Source organism: Setaria italica, chromosome VIII (genome assembly GCF_000263155.2).
Source record: "Setaria italica strain Yugu1 chromosome VIII, Setaria_italica_v2.0, whole genome shotgun sequence".
Classification (NCBI taxonomy): domain Eukaryota; kingdom Viridiplantae; phylum Streptophyta; class Magnoliopsida; order Poales; family Poaceae; genus Setaria; species Setaria italica.
In genome coordinates this window covers 10,997,849-10,999,929 of record NC_028457.1, presented here as the reverse complement: position 1 = coordinate 10,999,929, position 2,081 = coordinate 10,997,849, and positions in this window count along the sequence as shown.

Below are 2,081 nucleotides of genomic sequence, written 5' to 3'. Positions count from 1 at the left end.
ATCACAATGGGCGACAAACTGGGCTATGTCCGCTTTCATCCCATTCCACCAGTACTTCTATTTTAAGTCCATATACATCTTGGTGGATCCCGGATGGATGGAGTATGCCAAGTTATGGGCCTCATCCATGATGGTTTGCCGGAAATCACCTTCCTTGGGTACACAAATCCTATCCTTGTACCACAAGGTTCCTTTGTTATCCACTCTAAAATCTGGGGCTTTATTCTCTCCGGTTTGCTTGCGAATCCTTACTAAATCCTAATCTAAACCTTAGGCTTCTCGGATTCTATCCTCCAAAGTGGGCTGAACACTTAGCTTGCGGTTGGTATTCTGGGGAATAATGTGCACGTTTAACCGGGCCATTTCTTCCTGCAAACGGGTATCCTTGGGTCCGATCTGTCCATAGGATTTTCTGCTTAAGGCATCAGCTACCACATTAGCCTTGCTGGGGTGGTAGTGGATCTCCAGGTTATAATCCTTGATCAACTCTAACCACCTTCTTTGCCTCAAATTCAAGTCTGGTTGGGTGAAGATATATTTTAGACTCTTGTGGTCCGTGTAAATCTCACACTTATTCCCAATTAGATAGTACCTCCAAATCTTGAGAGCATGCACTACGGCTGCAAATTCCAAATCATGGGTTGGGTAATTCTGTTCATGAGGCTTAAGCTGGTGAGAAGCATATGCCACTACTTTACCATCCTGCATAAGGACACACCCTAACCCTTGTCGGGACGCATCACAATAAATGACGAAGTCCCACTGAATGTCCGGTAGGGTTAATACTGGAGCGGTCGTCAATCTTTTCTTCAGTTCTTGAAAACTCCTCTCACAAGATTCTATCCAAGCGAATTTCTTATCCTTCCTAAACAGTTCCATCATGGGCCGGGCTATCTTAGAAAATCCTTCAATAAACCTCCGATAGTACCCAACTAAACCAACAAAGCTTCTGATTTCACTAACATTGGTGGGCTGCTGCCAGTTGGAAATGGCTTCAACTTTCTCAGGATCAACTGCTACTCCTTTTGCGGTCAAAATATGACAAAGAAATGCCACTTTCTCGAGCCAAAATTCACACTTGCTAAATTTAGCATAGAGTCGGTGGGCTCTCAATTTCTCTAACACCACCCGTAGATGCTGTTGATGTTCTTGGACACTCTTGGAGTAAATAAGTATGTCATCAATAAAGACTACGACAAACTTATCCAACTCCTCCATAAACACCTTGTTCATGAGATTCATGAAGTAGCAGGTGCATTGGTCAGTCCAAAAGACATCACTGTGAACTCAAATTCTCCATAGCGGGTGACAAAGGCTGTCTTTGGGATGTTGCTTTCCTTGATCTTGAGCTGACGGTATCCTGACCTCAAATCTATTTTGGAGAAATACTTGGCTCCTTTCAACTGGTCAAACAGGTCATCTATTCTGGGGAGAGGATATTTATTCTTGATAGTGACCTCATTCAGTGCGTGATAATCCACGCACATCCTCATGCTCCCATCTTTCTTCTTGACAAAGAGCACTGGAGCTCCCCATGGGGATGAGCTCGGTTTGATAAAACCACTCTGTTGTTGTTCCCCTAACTGTTTCTTCAGCTCTGCCAACTCAGACGCTGCCATTCTATAGGGTCTCTTGGCTATAGGGGAGGTTCTAGGAATAAGGTCGATTACAAACTCTATATCCCTGTCCGGGGGCATTCCAGGTAGTTCTTCAGGAAAGACATCCGGGTATTCACTTACTACTGGGACTCCTTCTATGGCCTTGGCCTCCATGCTAAAACCATCAGGTCGGGTCCACTCCCCCGAGTGTGACAAGTTACTTGCACACCGTCCTGACTGACCAGATGTACTATCTTATCTGCACACCCTATGTGACCATCATGTAGGCTTAACCAATCCATTCCAAGGATCACATCTATCCCCTTAGACTCAATTACTATTAAGTCTGCTAAGAATTCTACACCACTTAAATTGATCCTTACTCGGGAACAACCTAGTCGACACTGGATGTTGGCTCCAGGCGTTTGGGTTAATAGGGGTAACTTTAGTAGTACTGCAGGTATGTGGTGCTTATCCACAAAG